The sequence below is a fragment of the Ranitomeya variabilis genome, chromosome 4, assembly GCF_051348905.1.
Source record: "Ranitomeya variabilis isolate aRanVar5 chromosome 4, aRanVar5.hap1, whole genome shotgun sequence".
NCBI classification, from domain to species: Eukaryota; Metazoa; Chordata; class Amphibia; order Anura; family Dendrobatidae; genus Ranitomeya; species Ranitomeya variabilis.
Window position 1 is genome coordinate 266,416,041 of NC_135235.1, and position 21,669 is coordinate 266,437,709.

General features: G+C 42.4%; 1 long non-coding RNA gene across 1 annotated transcript in view; it reads left to right on the forward strand.

The window, feature by feature from the left end:
- Positions 1 to 320: 320 nt before the first annotated feature.
- The window catches only part of LOC143764354 (uncharacterized), a 46,623-nt gene continuing 25,274 nt past the window's right edge, over positions 321 to 21,669 (forward strand). Inside the window, exons 1-4 of the long non-coding RNA XR_013213165.1 lie at positions 321 to 1,027; positions 4,414 to 4,617; positions 5,774 to 5,833; positions 19,160 to 19,221. This is a non-coding gene — a long non-coding RNA (uncharacterized LOC143764354). The remainder of the gene's footprint in view (positions 1,028 to 4,413; positions 4,618 to 5,773; positions 5,834 to 19,159; positions 19,222 to 21,669) is intronic.

Consider the following 21,669-nt stretch of genomic DNA (forward strand, 5'->3'; position numbering starts at 1 on the left):
CAGGGATGTGAATCCTCCAGGAACAATGGACAACTGGCACTGACTAAAGGGTGAAGCAAGACTAAATAGCCCTGTCCAAATAGCAAAAAGTGAAAACACCTGATAAATGCTGTGATTCAGAGACAGCAGCGCTACCACTTACAACCACCGGAGGGAGCCCAAGAGCAGAATTCACAACACCACCATAAAGAGACTTTACCCCTTCGATGAGGGATCTAGGTCCTCTCGCCCAGCCAGCCTATCTACTACTTTGCACTGACGAGGTGCAAGACCCCCCAAAACAGCTGCATACATTCAGGTTTGGCTTTATACCAAAGCTCCTTGAAGGGTCCATATTGCCCTCTAGGATGATTTTCTCTGGTAAGTGACATTAGAGACCCCGTTCTCTTCATCTATAAAGAGGCGATTTGTATACTTTGAAATCAACGTCAATATTTAATAATAAATGATATGTTTTAGAGAATGGAAACGTTTCTTAATCGCTGCATTCCATTTATGATACATTGTTGCCTTCTCGGTTAATACTTATGGGAACGCCGACATCTGCAGTCTATAAAACCTGATTTAGTGCTTTACATGGGACACAGAAAACAATGATTGTAGCGTTGGAAACATCTCATTCAGGGGAAATAGCCTGTGTGACAGATCATTCTGTAAAGGTGAGACAGCACTTTATGGAGTGTACACACACAGATAAAGCCGACATTGTGAACCAGGAGGGGTGGGATGAGCAGGATACAAATATACACAATGCACAGACATCAGTACGGGGACCACTTACACAACGCTGGGCGACAACATGGTAATTTGCGGCGGCAGGTGCACATCAAGCTTCAGTACTTTTATATGGAACTTGGATTCACTGTCCAAATAATCACAAAGACTTTTTTTCATTTCCTTAGTAAACACCAGGATTAAATACATCCTCCCGGTGATGGAAAGAGTTGACATATGTCTCCTGTTCAAATAATTTATTCTCTAATGGTTTCTAAAGGATTCCTTCATGCGATCAGTGCTTGGATGTGCAGTGAGTAGCGATGGGGGAAGCATCATGGAGGCCAATATGAAGGAGGAGAGAGATCTGGTGCACTGAACTTGTAGTAGAAAGTTTGAAAACTTTACGCAAACTTTTTTTTTTTTTTTAAGTTAAAAGAGCATCTCATAAAGCATCTTTGAAAAATAAAATCTCTGCGATCGTACCAGTCTCAAAGCATTTGAGAAGTCCATGTTAAATTGAAGTTTTTGCTACACATATTGAAAAAAAGCTGTATACAATGGTACTGACCCATTGAAAACAATCGGGACCCGAACTGTTGAGCTGGAAAATATTCTATCTCTCTCTCGTTAACACTTCAACAAATCTGCGATTCTAGTTCTGCTAAATCTACTCTACAGTACAAGCACTTTGCTGTTCTGGCTCTGCTACATCTGGTCTCCAAGACAAGTCCACTGTTCCACCTCTGGTATATGTGGACTTTACTACAGCTCCCCTGCTTCAGCTCTGCCAAACCTGATTTTCACCATAGCTTCTCTGTTCCAGCTCTGCTACATCTGGTTTTCAATACAACAACTCCACAGTGCCAGCTCTGCTACATCTAGCCTTCACTACTACTCCACTGTTCCAGAACTATGATATCTGGTCTTTACTACAACTCTGCTGTTCCAACTCTGTGTTATATCTGATCTCTACAACTCCACTATTCTAGCTCTGCTACATCTGGTCTTCACTATTCCTCTCTTGCATCTCTGCTACATCTGGTCTTCACTACTAGTCCACTGTTCCAGCTGTTATATCTGATCTCTACTACAACTCCACTGTTCCTGCTCTATTATGTCTGGCCTGTACTTCAACTCATCTGTTCCAGCTCTGCTACATCTGGTTATTCTCTACAACTCCACTGTTCCAGCTCTGCTGAATCTGGTTATTCTCTACGACCTCACTGTTCCAGCTCTGCTACATCTGGTTATTCTCTACGACTTCACTGTTCCAGCTCTGCTACATCTGGTTATTTTCTACAACTCCACTGTTCCTGCTCTATTATGTCTGGCCTGTACTTCAACTCATCTGTTCCAGCTCTGCTACATCTGTTTATTCTCTACAACTCCACTGTTCCAGCTCTGCTACATCTGGTTATTCTCTACAACTCCACTGTTCCAGCTCTGCTTAATCTGGTTATTCTCCATGACCTCACTGTTCCAGCTCTGCTACATCTGGTTATTCTCTACGACTCCACTGTTCCAGCTCTGCTGCATCTGGTAATTCTTTTCAACTCCACTGTTCCAGCTCTGCTACATCTGGTTATTCTCTACAACTCCTCTGTTCCAGCTCTGCTACGTCTGGTTATTCTCTACAACTCCACTGTTCCAGCTCTGCTGCATCTGGTTATTCTCTATGACTCCACTGTTCCAGCACTGCTACATCTGGTTATTCTCTACAACTCCACTGTTCCAGCTCTGCTGAATCTGGTTATTCTCCACAACCTCACTGTTCCAGCTCTGCTACATCTGGTTATTCTCTACGACTCCACTGTTCCAGCACTGCTACATCTGGTTATTCTCTACAACTCCACTGTTCCAGCTCTGCTGCATCTGGTTATTCTCTACAACTCCACTGTTCCAGCTCTGCTGCATCTGGTTATTCTCTACAACTCCACTGTTCCAGCTTTTCTGCATCTGATTATTCTCTACAACTCCACTGTTCCAGCTTTTCTGCATCTGATTATTCTCTACAACTCCACTGTTCCAGCTCTGCTACATCTGGTTATTCTCTACAACTCCACTGATCCAGCTCTGCTACATCTGGTTATTCTCTATGACTCCACTGTTCCAGCTTTGCTGCATCTGATTATTCTCTACAACTCCACTGTTCCAGCTCTGGTACATCTGATTATTCTCTACGACTCCACTGTTCCAGCTCTGCTATATCTGGTTATTCTCTACGACTCCACTGTTCCAGCTCTGCTAAATATGGCTATCTCTACAGTTCCACTGTTCCAGCTCTGCTACATCTGTTCTCCACTGTAAAAGCTTTGCTGTTTCTGTTCTGCTACATCTGGTCTTCACTGGAACAACTCCACTGTTCCAGCTTTGCTACTTCTTCGACACCACCTATTACTGCCGTTACTTTCCTGCTGCCACCTGTCTGTGCTGCCTATGATCTAATCACCTGGGTCAAAAGCTTGGAGGATCCTTCTCACCAGCTGAAAAACAACATTGTCCTGATTGTACAAATACTGAGAAATATGTATAGAAGGCTTGTCGATTAATAAGAACACAATTTTTGAATAGCGGATATGACTAGACATCTTTGAATAATGCTTAGTGCTTGTTCTTTATGAAAGGATAAAGTATGTGCCCCTGGAGTGCCCCCCCCACCTTCGCAGGGCCGTGGGGTACCCGGTATCGGGCCTCTCTGTCTCGGTTCTGGGATTGTCACGGCGGCTAGACCCGGTCCGTGACCCAGTGAAAGTTGAGAGTGATGATGTGTGGTGTAGGGTGCGATGAATAACGAGGACACAGGGTTGCAGTCTCTTTACCTCTTTACTGAAGGTTTCGAGATACTCAATCCAGAGCACTGTTAACAGGGCTGGCTGACACCGGCCGGTCCAAAGGCACATCCGGAGTTCCCTTAGCAGGTGGGAATCAGTGTCTACCTTCTAGCGCCTGTGTGTTGTAGTCCTTCCCTGCTGAGCACCCCGGGATAGTCCTCACAACTGTTGTGTCTGTCTCTGATGTTCGTTCTCTCCTTCCCCCAGATGATATGGTAGGACGCACCCGTATGACGGGTAGGCCTGGAGTTCTTCCGGGACCCTAGAGTCGCCCCTCTCCCACAGCTGCCACCGTTGTCTGCTTAGGTGTTTAAGTGAGACAGCCAACCTATAATTGGCTGTCCTACCGTGGTTTGAAGTAATGCTTAGAGTCTCTTACTTTCTCGGCGTTCCGGCCACCGACTTTGCGCCTCAGAAGGATGTTGCCTCGGTCTTACAGCACGACTCCTTCTGGTCCTATCACCTCTGCGCTGTATTCCCGTTTCTCACTCCTTCACAATACCCCCCGCTTCTTGTCCTTTCCTAGGAGACTGCCGCTGTAAGCACAGGCACGGCTCCGTAACGTTCTTTCTTGTTCACTAGGGCTTTGCCAGGATCCCACCTCTGACAGGTCCTCACTCGAGCTCTTCCCAGCTCCTTTCTCTCTGACTTCCTGTCCAACCCCCAGTTTTACCCAAGTGTGAGGAGTGGTCTAATAGATAGAACCACCCCCCCTGGTGGCCGGAGTGTGAGGTGTAGTGTGTGTCTGCGATACCTGGTCAGGTGAACTCCTTTAGTGCAATCAGACGTACCATCACTCCCCTTAGTGGCAGAGCAACAGTACTGCAACGACCAGGACTCTGGGGCGCTGCACCCCCTCTCCTAGATACTTTACTACAGGAACAATGGGCAACATCTTCATGAAATTTCCATGTCTTCTCCCGGTTTGAGCTTTTTTCCTACATTATCCCAACCAAGGTTTTCCCAGAAAACTGGACTTTCTAGGACATGTGGGCCAGAAGATGACTCTGGAATCTGCCCTGGTTTTATGGTTGGCGATCGTTGTCCTGGGTTATATGAAATAAAAAAGGTAATCTAAGAAAGTTTTAAAGAAACTGTAAAACTTTTCTACTGTAATTTTTTAGAGATGAGCAAATCGATTTGATGTGAGTTGAATGTGTGCTAGTTTAGGAAATTCCAACAATTTGTTATTCGATTCATGCAAATTGCCAAAAAATGTCTGCCACCATTTTACACAAAGCAAAAGATTGCATCAACCAGAGAAGGTTCTCATGACGTCAGGAATGGACAGTCAGACATTCTTTCCCATAATACCTTGCAAATATAGAGCATTCCGTCAGAATGGGACTATCATAGACACTATAAAAGCCGACGCAGGGAATACAGCTGTCATTTGGCATGGTGATTCTGGACAGTGAGAGGTCATCACAGCTTAGCAATAGAGATAACAGAAAATGATAAAACATTGAAAAACATTAGAAATAGTGTGTTCTTCCCTATAGTGCCTTGCATCTATCACATAGTATAGAGCAATCAATCAGGAGGGACTATCATAGCCACTATAAAAGTCGAGGCAGGGAATGCAGCAGTCATTTTGTATGGTGATTCTGGATATGGAGATGACTTCACAGCTCACAGCTTAGCAATATAGAAGGAGAAATTATAAATGAAGAATAAACAATACAATACAAATAGTGCATGACAGGACATCAGTGAAGAACATCTACTATCCGATTACCCACAGCCATATATGTTGAAGTCACTTGGACCTTACTAAGTAGCTTAAAAAGGATTGGATACAGTCATAAGTGACCTCAGAGTGTTACAGACATCTTTTCAGGGCAATTGCAGGCTTTGAAGCACTTGTGAGTCAAAGGCAATTGGATTCACTATTTGGGGAAAAATTTGGTGAACCTGGAGAATACGAGCTTCAAAAGATTCATTAATCTCTAGAAGTTTTATATTCTACACATCTTTCATGGTAAACGTGCAAAGGTGAGATGTATTATAGTATGCAGCACATCGCCTGCAGAACCTTGGTAAAGTTGTTAAACTTTTATAGTTTTTGAAGACATTAGTGCCACCTGGTCGTGTCTACCTATAGAAATGTTACTAGTTTCCTTATAAGATCCCTATAAAGGACAGGTGTATAATAAAGATAAAAGCAAACATCTACATAAAGCTGACATCTATATTCTGTATTTAATGTGTAACTGCACTTTTAGGCATTTGTGAATCTGAAGAAGAACCCTATATCTGGCGTTACATGACTTGTATCCTGCAGTGTATCCTGTGACAAGTATGACACCGACCAATGTATCTATCCTCATCCCCAAAGTGGAGACTTCATGCAAATCCTATAAAATAATATTTCAGAATAATGTGAATTGGATCCATTTGATCTGTCAGATCCATTCCAAAAGGTCACGCGCACCTTTGTCACTCCAGGCTTTTTTCTTTTTTTTTTTATATTCATCTTTTTTATACAGCTTTTTTAGAGTGCTTTTTTTTTGCAGTTAAAAAAATACAGTTGCAATTTTTCATGTGCTTTTCAGGCTATAAGGGAAAAAACACCAAAAAACCCCCGTAGTGTTCTGCCGGCGGCTCTCCTGACTTAAGCGTGACAACTACATGGAAATATATGAAGCTGTCAGGTTCTGGTTGGGAGAGCCGCCGGCCAGTCTGAGCATTGCGATGTGATCATCGTCCGTGTTACATGGCCATCACTGCACACAAAAATTAGGGCTTAGTGATGAATGAACGTGCTCAGATAAGGCATCGTCCGAGCATGCTCAGGTGCTAACCGAGTGTCTTTGGCATGCTCGAAAAATATGTTCGAGTCCCCGCGGCTGAATGTCTCTCGGCTGTTAAGCAGAAGCAACACATTTAGGGATTGTCTGTTAGGTAGTCCATGCATGTGTTACGGCTGCCTAACAGTCGCAGGGACTCAAATGTATTTTTCGAACACGCCAAAGACACTCGGTTAGCCCCCGACCATGCTCAGATAACACCCGATCCCATCACTATTAAGGCTACATTATAAAACTTTCCATATTTGCTACAACCTTACGCCTTTCGTTGCGACTCTTCCAGCATTGGTATTACATGAACCGTCGCCGTGTACTTCACTGTCTGCAGAATGAATGGAGGAGAAGTCCGGTGCTCGACCTCCGCTCCATTCAGTTGGCACTCCTCAGAGCTCAGGATTCCCAACGGTCGAACCCTCAGTGATCAGTATCTCTTATCCTACTGATAGGGAATAACTTTAAAAACAAAATTTTAGGCTGCAGGAAGAAACATTTTGACTGTCTCCAGAACTTGTGCAGACCCTCAGCGATCAGTCTTGACCAGAATTGATCACTGTCTTGATTCCCATGTCTACGAGGCTTGTCCCTGTGATAACCAACCTTCATATATTAGCCTGAAGGAGCCATAAAAGCCCAATACTTCATTAACGGGGGTCTTCAGGTCTAGGAAACTAATCTACTGGATAGATGATAGCTGTTAGATTGATTTCCAAAATTGGGGATTGTGTCTACTACTCTCCGTTGGATGTAGAGACTTTGCATGCCCTCTAGTCAAGTCTACGGCACCGATGAAGATTACAGTTGGATTCTTTTGCAACTTCCATCAACTATGAATGGAACAGAAGAGGAAATGTTTGGACCACCAGCTCCATTAAACTCTAGAGAAAGATGAGGGTCACAAGTAGAGATGAGCGAATGTGGAGCAAGTCCTCCATCCCGGCAATGGGTGAGGTCCACAGTTAACACCATTACTGGCTTTGACCAGAAAATTCCCTTAAGTATCAAATTCCGCTAAAATAAATTCCGGAATGATAAATCTTGCCTTGTAGCTTTTTTTTTTAAAGGACAATAAAATCCGCTGATAGAAGTCCCCTTCGGGTGTTACGGCTGCAGCTGCCGTGTGTGGTGTACAGACAAACAAACCTTTTGTAAGAAGGTCGCAATCCACTGTAACCCACAATACAATGTATCATACAATATCGCATTTCTTCCGCTGTTTGCTTAGCGCATATTCTTCTCATACCATTGACATGCTTCCATCATTGTTCTACTGTACATATCACCGGGCAATGAATAGCAAGACGTCTCCATGAAAGAAAGTCTCCACCACCACCATCGACCCTTCCATTATACGGATATCCTACAGCTTTAGTACTTTATAGAAAGAAACAATGATCCGGCACAGCAAACACAAATCCCATACTTGCGTATCACGGAGACAAAGGGAGTTTTCGGAATGTTTGCACACGCCCTGATACAATGCAGACCCGAGCTCCTAGAAGTATGGAGGACTCGGATAATAACTTTGCTTTTTGATCATTTTCTCGATCGGATTGTCCTCCCGACAATACGTTTTGTCATTGAGTCCACAGGCGAGCTGCAACACGACCCAACGATTTGTGATCACTGTAAAAGGGATCATAGTGATGCCAAAAACAGCAATTTGTCTACCAATGAGACCACAGAATGTCATAGAGCAGGGGCATAGCTGAGATGTTTCTCTGGCCTCCGGAGGTTGGCTGCTTTTCTCGCTTCCTCTCCATCCTCATGTTTCAGATATTCAGAAGATGTTATCTTTTTTGCTTTCAAAAAACACCAAAAAAAGGTGCATCCTTGTAAACTCATGTCAGCCGATGACTTATACTACCTACATACTTTATTAAAAGAAACCTCGAAGAGTATATACCATGCCTAGATCCATGGCACTTCCAAACATTACATAAATCAAAAAATAGATGGGAAGCTATATGCCATAAAATTACACGAAAATATTTATTGATACAACATTAAAAGATTAAAGGTAAAACCGGTTAGTATGGGGACAGCAATATGCAAAAAAAAAATCATCTCCTTTAAGAATGGAGCCGTTACCAGATTTAAAGTGAAGATTAAATATTTATAAATTTATGGCTCCTTATGTTTTGACTGCCTTGCTATGTATGATATATAAAAAAAATTTTTGGGAAGCTTCATTGCTCCACAAATTTATAAATATTTAATCTTCACTTTAAATCTAGTAACGGCTCCATTCTTAAAGGTGATGATTCACCTGTAATTTGTGCACCTTTTTTTTGGCTGTTTTTTTTTAAATATTGTTGTCCCCATACTAAGCTTTTAATGCTTTATTAAAAGAAGTTTTCCAAGATTGGAAAAACTTGGCTGAAGTGAGACCCTGGCTTCAGAAGTGATCACTTAAGTAGGGAGTCATGTCAAGTTATTGGCCGACTTTACTTTTTAGGTCACCGGTAAATGCCACAAAACTAATCCAAAAAGCTCCTTGTTTTCCTCAATATGAAAAGTAATCTATTCATATGCAAAATAAACCTCAAAAGCTTCGAACGAAATTTAATAAAAGGCACAAAAAACGAATAGTAAGCTCCGTTCAATTCTGCGTTCCGAGCTCCGTTCTGTCCCTTCAGCGCTAATGTTCCATCGAGTTCACAAACATCGCAACAGGACCCAACAGGCCCCATTAAAGGTCAGTGGGGTCCCCTTGGCTGCTGATCAGACTGATTACTGATGGACACCTCTTGTATGATGTTTACATTCATTGTTAATAAAATTGTACCTAGTTTCATTCTGCAATCGCCATCCTTTCACCCTCTGATATTCAGTTTGTAGCCTGATCCAAGTTTCTGATTTTTCTCTTGTAGGATTGTCACTCCCTGTAATACAGGCTGGATATGAGCTCTCTTGTATCTCTTCTTCACTTCTCCTATATCAGCACAGCTTCTTTTCCGCACTTATTTCATCTTTATGTTATTTCTTCCTCATCTGTAGCCTTTGTCTCTGCCCTCCCTGAGACTGTAGATGCTTTTCTTCTCTCCACGTTGTAGAGATCTATGTAAAACGCTCTTTCTGCCTAAGCCTAGGGTCCCAAAACTGTATCTTTTACATCTGAGAAAATCGTTCCAATTCTTCTAATCACACTCTGATTTGAATCTGATCAGAGTTTGATCAGAGTGTGATTCGATTTTCTCGGATTTGGAGAATTAAAAAAAAAAAGTTTCTCCATCTTCTCCCCTCAATCTGTCTGTGAAAATCGGACTGCACTCGGATATCATCCATGTCTGATGTTTTCCACAGGCCCATGGACGTTATTGAGCAAGTGTCATCCGATTATCAGATGCAAATCGTGCGTGTTGCCATTTTGTTCCTTAGACCACTCAGTCTGAGAAAGAAATCGGACATGTACTCTGCCTCACTAAATAGCAGTGGTCGGATGTTTGGACGGATCTGCTGTTCTCTGCACGAGCCATAACAATGAGAGAAGGGATGGCAAGAGCAGCAAGAGACATCAGAACCTGGAGCAGATTTGTAACATTTTTGCAAAAACTTTGAGCTATATTAAAGGACCAGCAGACTCAATGCAGCAGCAAAGTTGTAAAAGTTGCAAAAAATAATGACGACTGCTTAGAAAGTCGCTTAACTTTTGCATTTGTTTCTTTCCTAAGGTTTAAAAGCGTTTGCGATTTATCAACCATAACATTAAAACCTGAAAAAATGCTATATAGATCTCACTTGGCCCCCAAAACAGCTCAGATCCGTAGGGTCCTGGACTCTATAGGACCTCTGAAGGTGTCCTTTGGCCTTTTCACCAGCATACAGGATCCTTTAAAGGGATTGTCTATATATATATATATATATATATATATATATATATATATATATATATATATATATATATATATATATATATATATATATATATATATTTTTTATTATTTTGTTTTGAGGCTAAAAACCATTTTTGCAATTGGGTTCCATTAAAAAGTTTGCTCCGTTTTCTTTTACAAGATTTGATGTAGTCTATTGTCACAAATTAACTGAATTCAGATAACAAATGAGTTACAAACGTTCTTGTTACAGTGTCAGAACGAGCTCACTGACGGATTCTCAGTTAACTCATTCTACAGCCAGCGATAAACAGTGCGTCCAGAGGCCTCGGAAAACAATCAGTACAACATTATTTTTTATTAAAACCATTTACAAAGATGATTTTTAGCCAAAAATTCCCAACTTCAAGTAATGGAAAAAAAAAATCCCCAGAGGTGAACAAGCCCTTTAAGTCCTATATGTTGCTCAATGCAGCCCTCATGGATTGGACTTCTTTTTCCAGCACATCCCGCCAGTGAATGATTTATTAAGTGGCTTGTAACAATTGTATAAATGTGGAGCAGTTTACCCCACTGATCCTGTATCTTGGACTGGATCTCCATCTTGATAAATCTCCCCGCATTGTGTCGCCCCAGGCCGAGTCTGGACAGCGACCCTCCCCGGATCCATTATCCCCCCATAGAATATTGATGGCTATGGCCACTTGTGTCCCGATGACATTGATTCTATTTGTGAAGGATTTCAGAGACACTCGGCAAATATTCACTTTACAGAAGAGTAAAACAGATTCTCACACCTGGACCTGTGGAATTTGTTATATAATGAGAACCCCCTGAGCAAACAGTGACGGCGGAATGTGTCCTGCCGAAAACACAAGAGAAAAAAGAGAGAAACTTGTTGGAATGTCACCAAACTGTTAAAATATTGAATATTGATGAAAGTTCGGATTTTGAAAAAAATGAACAAATTTATATTTTTTGATTATTTGTTCTCGGCACAAAGAGACGATGATTACAGCTTGTGTGAAGGAAATACACAGGGTCCGACGCGCCCCCCGAGCACAGAATACACCAGATCCATCTAATATCCATCTCATATCTATCTACCATCTTCTACCTATCTATTATCTATCTATCTATTATCTATCTATTATTTATTATCCATCTAATATCCATCTCATATCTATCTATTATCTATCTATTATTTATTATCCATCTAATATCCATCTCATATCTATCTATTATCTATCTATTATTTATCTATTATCCATCTATTAGCTATCTATTATCCATCTCATATCTATCTATCTATCTATCTATCTATCTATCTATTTATCTATTTATTATCTATCATCTATCTGTCTATTATCTATCTATTATCTATGTATCTATCTATGTATCTATCTATCTATCTATCTATCTATCAGCTATCTATTATCCATCTCATATCTATCTATCTATCTATCTATCTATTTATCTATTATCTATTATCTATCTATTATCTATCTGTCTATTATCTATCTATTATCTATCTATCTATTATCTATCTATCTATCTATCTATCTATCTATCTATCTATCTATCTATTATCTATCTATTATCCATCTCATATCTATCTATCTATCTATCTATCTATCTATCTATCTATTATCTATTATCTATCTATTATCTATCTATCTATCTATTATCTATGTATCTATCTATCTATCTATCTATCTTTCTATTATCTATCTATTATCTATCTATTATGTATCTATTATCTATTATCCATCTCATATCTATCTATCTATCTATCTATCTATCTATTATCTATCGATCTATCTATATCTATTATCTATTATGTATCTATTATCTATCTATCTATTATCTATCTATTATATATATATCTATTATCTATTATCTATCTATTATCCATCTCATATCTATCTATCTATATATTATCTATTATATCTATCTATCTATCTATCTATTATCTATTATGTATCTATTATCTATCTATTATCTATCTATTATATATCTATTATCTATCTATTATCTATTATCTATTATTTATCTATCTATTATCTATCTATTATCTATTATTTATCTATCTATTATCTATCGAATATCCATCTCATATCTATCTATTATCTATCTATTATATATATATCTATTATCTATTATCTATCTATTATCCATCTCATATCTATCTATCTATATATTATCTATTATATCTATCTATCTATCTATCTATTATCTATTATGTATCTATTATCTATCTATTATCTATCTATTATATATCTATTATCTATCTATTATCTATTATCTATTATTTATCTATCTATTATCTATCTATTATCTATTATTTATCTATCTATTATCTATCGAATATCCATCTCATATCTATCTATTATCTATCTAATATCATCTCATATCTATCTATCTATTATCTATTATCTACCTATTATCTATCTATTATCCATCTCATATCTATCTATTATCTATCGATCTATCTATATCTATTATCTATCTATCTATTATCTATCTAATATCCATCTCATATCTATCTATTATCTATCTATTATTTATCTATTATCTATTATCTATCTATTATTTATCTATTATCTATCTATTATCTATTATTTATCTATCTATGTATTATCTATCTATCGAATATCCATCTCATATCTATCTATCTATCTATCTATCTATCTATTATTATTATTATTATTATTTAGTTATATATATAGCAAAATTGATTCCATGGTGCTGTACATGAGAAGGGGTTACATACAAGTTACAGATATCACTTACAGTAAACAAACAATGATGGACTGATACAGAGGGGCGAGGACCCTGCCCTTGCGGGCTTACATTCTACAGGATTATGGGGAAGGAGACAGTAGGTTGGGGGTTGCAGGAGCTCCGGTGTTGGTGAGGCGGTAGCTTCGATAGTGATGAGGCGGCAGCGGTGTCAGTGCAGGCTGTAGGCTTTCCTGAAGAGATGAGTTTTCAGGTTCCGTCTGAAGGATCCGACTGTGGTTGATAGTCGGACTTGTTGCGGCAGAGAGTTCCAGAGGATGGGGGATATTCGGGAGAAGTCTTGGAGGCGATTGGATGTGGAGCGAATAAGTGTGGAGGAGAGAAGAAGGTCTTGGGAGGACCGGAGATTACGTGAGGGAAGATATCTGGAGATTAGTTCAGAGATATATGGAGGAGGCAGGTTATGGATGGCTTTTTAGGTCAGTATTAGTAATTTGATCTGGATACGCTGAGGGAATGGGAGCCAGTGAAGAGATTTGCAGAGGAGTAGCGAGGAGAGAGATGGATTAGTCGGGCAGCAGAGTTAAGGATGGACTGGAGAGGTGCACGGGTGTTAGCAGGGAGGCCGCAGAAAAGGATGTTGCAGTAGTCAAGGCGGGAGATGATGAGGGCATGCACAAGCATTTTAGTAGATTGAGGGTTGAGGAAAGGACGGATTCTGGAGATATTTTTGAGCTGGAGGCGACAGGAGGTGGAAAGAGCTTGGATGTGCGGTTTGAAGGACAGGGCAGAGTCGAAGGTTACTCCGAGGCAGCGGACTTCGGGTACGGGGGAAAGCATGATGTCATTGATTGCGATAGATTGGTCAGGTAAGGAAGATTTGTGGAATGGAAGAAAGATGATGAGTTCAGATTTGTCCACATTGAGCTTGAGGAAGCAAGTGGAGAAGAAGGAGGATATGGCTGATAGGCACTCTGGGATTCTGGGCAGCAGAGCGGTGACATCTGGGCCAGAGAGGTAGATCTGAGTGTCATCAGCATAGAGGTGGTACTGGAATCCATGGGACTTTGAGTTGTCCCAAGCCAAGTGTATAGATTGAGAAGAGTAGGGGTCCTAGAACAGAGCCTTGGGGGACTCCAACAGAGAGAGGGTGGGATGAGGAGGTAGTGTGGGAGTGGGAGATGCTGAATGTGCGGTTGGAAAGGTACGAGGCGATCCAGGATAGGGCGAGGTCTTTGATGCCAAAGGAGAAGAGGATCTGTAGTAGGAGGCAGTGGTCAACTGTGTCGAAAGCAGAGGACAGGTCTAGAAGGAGGAGTACAGAGTATTGTCCAGTAGCTTTGGCGGTAAGTAGGTCTTTAGTGATTTTGGTCAGGGTAGTCTCAGTTGAGTGATGGGGGCGGAAACCAGATTGTAGATTGTCGAACAACAAGTTAGTTGAGAAGTGGGAGGAGAATTCAGCATGGATGTGTTGCTCCAGGAGTTTGGAAGCGAATGGGAGCAGCGATATTGGGCGATAGCTGGACATAGCAGTTGGATTGAGGGTTGGCTTTTTAAGGATAGGCGTGATTGTGGTATGTTTGAACGCAGAGGGGAAGGTGCCAGAAGTTAGTGATAGGTTGAAGAGGTGGGTTATAAGAGAAAAAGTCCGGCACTCAGAATATTATGCAACAATATTTATTTATTTGATACTCCAAAGAGTCAATTAGTCAACTAATTGACTCTTTGGAGTATCAAATAAATAAATATTGTTGCATAATATTCTGAGTGCCGGACTTTTTCTCTTATATTATTGATAGGGGTTGGCATCCCTTTTCTGAGCACCAGATACCTCGTTTGCAACAGGAGTGCCGTGACAGATTATTCAAATTTGAAGAGGTGGGTTAGGGATGGGATAAGTGTGGTGGTGAGGTTGGGGAGGAGGTGGGATGGGGTCGAGCGCACAGGTGGTGAGGTGCGATTTGGAGAGGAGACAATTAAGCCCCCCTTCAGTGATGTTGGATAGGGAGGTTATGGGGTTTGGGCATTGGTCTGGTATACAAAGGGGTTGTGGTGGTTGAACAATGAAGACTTGCCTTGTCTGGTCGATCTTATTTTGAAAGTGTGTGGCAAAGTCCTCAGCAGAGATGAGGGAGGTTGGAGGGGGCAGTGGGGGGCGGAGGAGGGAGTTAAAGGTTTTGAATAACTGTTTGGGGTTGTAGGATCGGGAAGATACGAGGGTTGTGAAGTAGGCCTGTCTAGCAGAGGTGAGTGCAGATTTAAAAGCGAGTGTTGCTTGTTTGAATACAGTGAAGTCATCTTGCGAGTGTGTTTTCTTCCAACGCCGCTCCGCAACCCTGGACACTTGCCGGAGCTTTTTAGTGGTGTTATTGTGCCAAGGTTGTCTATTGATACGTCGCACTCTGCCATGGACGAGAGGGGCAACCGTGTCAATAGCTGATGCGAGAGTGGCATTGTAGAAAGCAGTGGCAGTGTCTGTGTTGTGGAGTGAGGATATGGATGCCAGTGGTAGGATGGAGTCAGAGAGTGTGTGGGTGTCTAGGTGTGCAAGGTTTCTGCGTGGGTGCGCATGTTGCTGGACATGGATGACCGGTGAGGAGGACAGGGATGAGAAGGTGAGCAGATGGTGGTCGGATAGAGGGAGAGGGGAGGTGGTGAAGTTAGATAGAGAGCAGAGACGGGTGAATACCAGGTCTAGTGTATGCCCGTCCGTGTGGGTGGCTGCGGAGGACCGTTGAGTAAGTCATAAAGATGAGGTAAGGGACAGAAGTTTGGAGGCTGTTGACTGAAGGGTATCAATGGGGATGTTGAAGTCACCCATGATGATGGTGGGAATGTCAGCAGAGAGAAAGTGAAGAAGCCAGGTGGAGAATTGGTCAATAAAGACAGTGGCAGGGCCCGGAGGTCGGTATATGACGGCCACTTGGAGGTTGGAGGGAGAGTAGATGCGGACAGAATGGACTTCAAAAGAGGGGAGAATAAGGGAGGGAAGAGGCGGGATTGGGTTAAAGGTGCAGTGTGAAGAAAGGAGAAGACCCACTCCTCCACCATGTTTGTTGCCGGGTCGAGGGGTGTGGGTGAAGTGGAGGCCTCCGTAACACAGAGCAGCAGGGGAGGCGGTGTCAGAGGGTGTTAGCCATGTTTCTGTGAGGCCAAGGAAGGCAAGATTGCGGGAGAGAAAAAGGTTGTGAATCACATGAAGCTTATTGCAGATTGAGCGGGCATTCCAGAGTGCTCCAGAGAGAGGGAACAGGGGGGTGGGCATCAGGGGCACGGGTTTTATGTGGGAAAGATTGCGGTAGTTCATGTTGGATAGGGAGCGATAGGAGGGAGTAGTAATGGGAGATATGAGATGTGGGGGTCCAGGGATGGGAGATATGTCTCCAGCAGTGAGGAGAAGCAGAGAGAGAGAGAGAGAGAGAGCAGGTGGAAGAAAGAGTGGCCGACTTGTTCTATATATTATCTATCTATTATCTATCGATCTATCTATATCCATTATCTATCTATCTATTATCTATCTAATATCCATCTCCTATCTATGTATTATCTATCTATTATCAATCTCATATCTATCTATATATTATCTATCTATTATCTATCGATCTATCTATATCTATTATCTATCTATCTATTATCTATCTATTAAATATCCATTTCATATCTATCTATCTATTATCTATCTAATATCCATCTCCTATCTATGTATTATCTATCTATTATCTATCTATTATCAATCTCATATCTATCTATATATTATCTATCTATTATCTATCGATCTATCTATATCTATTATCTATCTATCTATTATCTATCTATCTAATATCCATCTCATATCTATCTATCTATTATCTATCTAATATCCATCTCCTATCTATGTATTATCTATCTATTATCTATCTATTATCAATCTCATATCTATCTATATATTATCTATCTATTATCTATCGATCTATCTATATCTATTATCTATCTATCTATTATCTATCTATCTAATATCCATCTCATATCTATCTATTATCTATCTATTATTTATCTATTATCTATCTATTATTTATCTATCTATCATCTATTTATCGAATATCCATCTCATATCTATCTATCTATCTATCTATCTATCTATCTATCTATCTATCTATCTATCTATTATCTATCGATCTATCTATATCTATTATCTATCTATTATATATCCATCTAATATCCATCTCATATCTATCTATTATCTATCTGTTATTTATCTATTATCTATCTATTATCTATCTATTATTTATCTATCTGTCTATTATCTATCTATTATTTATCTATCTATTATCTATCTATCTATCGAATACCCATCTCATATCTATCTATCTATCTATCTATCTATCTATCTATCTATCTATCTATCTATCTATCTATCTATCTATCTATCTATCTATCTATCTATCTATCTATCTATCCACCACTATGCAATATCTGGACTTGCTAGCGAAAACCTGGACAGGCTGCAACTCACATGACAGCCACTGGGTGGCCTCCTATAGACACGTGTAGCATAAACCTACCGTGACAGTGTGTCACTAAATGATGATGGGAAACAGTATAGAAAACATTACATGTCTCTCTTCTATCTATTATCTATCTTTCTGTAATCTCTCTCCAGATGAATGCAGCCCGATGTGGATGACTTGTTACCCCGCACCCTCACATAGAGGATAGGCCGTCATGTATCAGGGGCCCCATCTTCCCCTCCGTACTCCTCTGCTATGTACCCCATCATAGACTGCCTGCGCTCCGTGGTGGAATCCATTACCTGGGACTCTGTATTTGCTTATGTGATCCACATGTTTGTCACTGTCTGGGGTTTCGCCGGGGGACAGCACTTTTCGCGGGGCCTCTTTTATATGTCTGAAGCCCCAGCACCTGCTCCTCCGTCCTCAGTCTCTTTATGGCTTCTGCATTCAAATAATATGGTGATGTGTCTTTGTGTAAAGCAAACATATGGACGGCGTTATGTTCAGGCTCGGAGACGGCCGTGTACAGATGTGCCCGGCTTTAGTAACCGCTTTCTTTTCTTTTAGCATCTGCTCATAATTCTCACTGTCTTTCAGTTTTTTAGTGCAGGAGAGCGAATTCTTGCACAGTGCGATGGAACAGGCGGGATGTCTGCCCAACATATACGGCAAAGATGGTCATTCATGGAAAGTGTGAAATAAGATTGGAATACACTGATATCAACCTTTGTATGTTCCTCATGGACAGCCGCGCTCTGAAGTTCTGCCCTTTACCATTGATCTCCACGACTTCACAAATTTTTCGTTTTTGCGCCTTTGTTTTTTCCCTGGCTTTCTTCCCAGAGCCCCAATTTTTTTTCTGCCATCAACATAGCCATTCGAGAGATGGTGTTTTGTGAAAAAGGAAAAAGAAAGTGGATAAATCCATATAAAATTTCTTCATTTTACTGATCGTTCCATAAAATCAGGAACATGGCGGGAAGAAAATGCTACAATGACGCTTATCGATCTACACGGTCTTAGTCATAACATACAGTTTCATTGCCAGCCAGTAAATAAAAACTCTTTTTAAAGGGAACCTGTCAACCCACCCAGTCGTTTCAAACAAAAAAAAGAGCCACCTTGTGCAGCAGTAATGCTGCATTCTGACAAGGTGGCTCTTTTAGTTCTGGGTGCTGTAACTTGAGAAATAATCAGTTTTATAATTTGTCTGAAGTACCTGGTCCTCAGTGAAGTGGGCCGGCGTTTCCCCCCTGCTTCAGACAGCACACAGCTGTCACTCACATCTTCACCGCTGTTTTCAAAAGTAGTCGGCGCCTGCGCTCTTTTCTCCTGCCTGGTGCAGGCGCAGTGAGCGCTGCCCGTCTTTCCTCATATGCAGTCCAGCTGACTGCGCCTGCGCGGCCGCCCTGCCTGTGAATCCCAGCCCCGCAATGTGAATAAAGGTTCCCTTTAAAGCTTGTTTTTTTGTGGGTCAAGTTGTAGTTTTAAATGATGTCTTAAAAACAGAAAAAGAAAATTGGCCGAAATGGTGTAAAACACAATTCTGTCATTACTTTTTGGGTGATAATGAACCGTATGAGTAATGATCCATATTAACCTTGCAAAATGACCACTTTGCTCCATTTATGAGAATTAAATCCCCCCCAAAATTTTTAGATTTTCTAGAATCCACAAATTTTGGGGAAATTCCAAACAAAATTTGATTCCTTTACAATCGTTTTATTCGTGTTTAGAATCAACCCATGAGAAATAAAGAGAAGGGAGACCGTGAAGACGAGGGATTGCTCCAAATGAGGTAATCTTCTGCTGGATCACTGAGGGGCGGTAGCCATGGGCAAGATACTCATCTCTTACGCTCCGTTACATGAAGGTGAGGGTCCTGGCTGGGCGTGTGGACTTGGGTTATGGGGGGCTACGCCTTTGCATGCCGCATGTAACCGATGACTTTGGTTGGCCAGGACCAGATGGTTGACAGTTCGATGAGGGAGACCACCAGTCAAAAATAAACTCTTTGCTCAACGATAACTGGGGGGAATTTTATAGAGTAGATAGCGGGCCACAACTTGATGAACGTTTCCTTCACAATACAGAGCATTTTCCACACAGTTTCAATTCCTTCTTTGCTTTTTTCTCTTTCTTCACCATCCCTCTCTTCTTCACCACTGCCCAGCTCAGTACTGCAGTCCAGTCAGTAAGAGCCCTATTCTCAACCTGCGGTTCTGCATCTTCTTTCCCCTCTAGGAAACTATTTTGCCAGTATGGCTGGTACTTATCTTCTCTGTCCTTGACGCCTTGGAACTCCCACCCGGGACACTCTCTTCATCTCATGCACCCTTTCCCGTCTCGGCCCGTTAACTCTTTGAGTTATAAATGCAGCGCCCCAGAGTCCTGGTCGTTGCAGTACTGTAGCTCCGCCACTAGGGGGGGCTATGGTACGTCTGATGGCACTGAAGGAGTTCATCTGACCAGGTATCACAGACACCAATACATTTCACAGTCTGGCCTCCAGGGGGAGCTAAGGGTTCTATTTATTAGGCCACTCCTCACAATCTGGTAAAACTGGGGGTTAGGCAGGAAGTTAGGAAGAAAGCTGACTGGGTTGGAACCAGGCAACACCTTGTGGCAGAGGGTGTTGTAGGGGAAGATTCAGAGGGGTCTCTGTCAGGGGTGGGATCCTGACAGAGGCCTAGCAACCAGAGAGAACGTTACGGGACCGCGCCTGCACGATATAGCGGCGGTACCCCAAGAAAGGACAAGAAGCGAGGTTTATTGTGCTGAGTGAGAAACGAGATCAACGCAACAAGGAGAATACCAGTAGGAGTCGTGCTGTAAGACGAGGCAACATCCTATTGAGGCGCATAACCGGTGGCCGGAATGCCGAGGAAGTATAGAGCTCCAAGCCAAACTTCAAACCTACGGCAGGACAGTCAGTTAGAGGCGGGCTGTCTCACACAATTGACCTAGGAAGACACAGGGGGGTAACAACAGGAGTGGGGCGACGCTAGAGTCCCGGAAGAGCTCCGAGCCTCCCCGTCATACGGGTGCGTCCTAACCATAAGATCTGGGGGACGTGGAAGAACATCAGAATCGAGTTGTGAGGGAACACGAGAAACAGACACAACAGTTGTGAGGACTATCCCGTGGTGCTTAGCAGGGAAGGACTACAACACACAAGCGCTAGAAGGTAGGCACAGATTTCCACCTGCAAAGGGAACTCTGGAGGTGCCATCGGACCGGCCGGACTTGCGCAGCCTGGTTAACCGTATTCCGGACTGAGGACCCTGAAGCCTTCATTAAAGAGGTAAAGAGACTGCAACCTGGTGTCCTCGTTATTCACTGCAACCTGCACCGCACCACCACAACATCATCATCATTCCCTCACACCTATCATTGTACGCCCCTCAGCAGGGTCACGGACCGGGTCTAGCCACCGTGACAACCCCAGAACAGAGACTCAGAGGCTCGGTACCGGGTACCACTCGGCCCTGCGACAGTGGGGGCGCTACAATTTTGGCGTCACGAACAGGATCTACTTAAGCCTGAAAAATCAGGTCATGTGTGCCTTGGAACTGTGATTTATTATACTTGGACTGTGACTTATTGCAAAGACTGTGCATTGCCACTTGCCGCCAAAAGTTCCCACCAAAGCCGCCGCCATTACAGCGCTAAGGAAAGCGCAGGAGAATAAGAGGGGCGTGAAGTGGGCGTAAACAAGCTGAAGAGGGCGAAAGACAATGGCCGCCCAGTCTAAGTATTTCTGGCCCTTGAGGACGTGTCCGTCAGCAGCCGAGATCCGTCTCCTGATCCTCAATGGTGGGCAGAGACAAAGAAAACGAGACCGCCCACGGAGGAGAGAGCGAGAAAAGGACCAGGAAGAAGAAGTCAGTGACATGGAGGACGCCATGGCCAGCTGCCCAGAGCCGGAGCGTGGGGTCAGAGCCGAGGACTCCCCCAGCTACCTGGAGAGGCACCGCAGCCAGACATCCACAGTTGACGCTGACCTCCTGCAGACCGGAGCGGACGAGCTGATCCACCAACTCCTGCAGACGCAGCTGAGCACTGAGGCCGGGTGGAAGAAGACCATCATCGGGAGCCTCGCCAGACGTCTGTCGGCAGCCTTGTCTGGTCCGGAGCAAGAAGGAAGTTACAGCGCTCCAAAGCCAGAAAGCCAGGCCCTGCCGGAAAGCGAGATGCTGCGAGCAGAGATGACAACGTCGCAGCACAAGGCCCCACAACCAGCGTT